The sequence below is a fragment of the Zootoca vivipara genome, chromosome 17 (genome assembly GCF_963506605.1).
Source record: "Zootoca vivipara chromosome 17, rZooViv1.1, whole genome shotgun sequence".
Classification (NCBI taxonomy): Eukaryota; Metazoa; Chordata; class Lepidosauria; order Squamata; family Lacertidae; genus Zootoca; species Zootoca vivipara.
The window spans coordinates 25988920-25989689 of record NC_083292.1 but is presented as its reverse complement, the minus strand read 5'-3'; positions in this window follow the sequence as shown (position 1 = coordinate 25989689).

The window sequence follows — 770 nt, the reverse complement described above, 5'->3', positions numbered from 1 at the left end:
TCTTTGAAACCACAAAGAGCGAGCTAACTCTTGCGCATAAAACTCGTTCAATCTCGATCACACAAACACACACACACTTGCCGATAGACCCATGGAGGTAGGGTTGGAGGACTAGGCCACATGGCCACATGTCTCCTTTATCGGTCCACCCTGATTACTCATCCTTTTGACTTTCTAAACCAGACCCATCACGAATTTTGTCGAAGCCTCTAAAAAGGACGAATCCAGATATTTGGCCCACGGCCAGAAATGTTGTGAGGGTCCTAAGCAGGGGTGTGTGTGTGTGTGTGTGTGTGTGTGTGTGTGTGAGAGAGAGAGAGAGAGAGAGAGAGAGAGAGAGAGAGAGAGAGAGAGAGAGAGAGAGAGAGAGAGAGAGAAGTTACTTGAAGAATAGTCAAGAACTGCATCAGACTTTAATAGATGAGGGGCTAGCACAGGGGTCCCCAAACTAAGGCCCAGGGGCTGGATGCAGCCCAATCACCTCCTAAATCCGGCCCTCGGACGGTCCGGGAATCAGCATGTTTTTACATGAGTAGAATGTGTCCTTTTATTTAAAATGCATCTCTGGGTTATTTGTGGGGCCTGCCTGGTGTTTTTACATGAGTAAAATGTGCCCTTTTATTTAAAATGCATCTCTGGGTTATTTGTGGGGCATAGGAATTCGTTCATTTTCCCCCCCCAAAATATAGTCCAGCCCCCCACAAGGTCTGAGGGACAGTGGACCGGCCCCCTGCTGAAAAAGTTTGCTGACCCCTGGGCTAGCAGCTTTT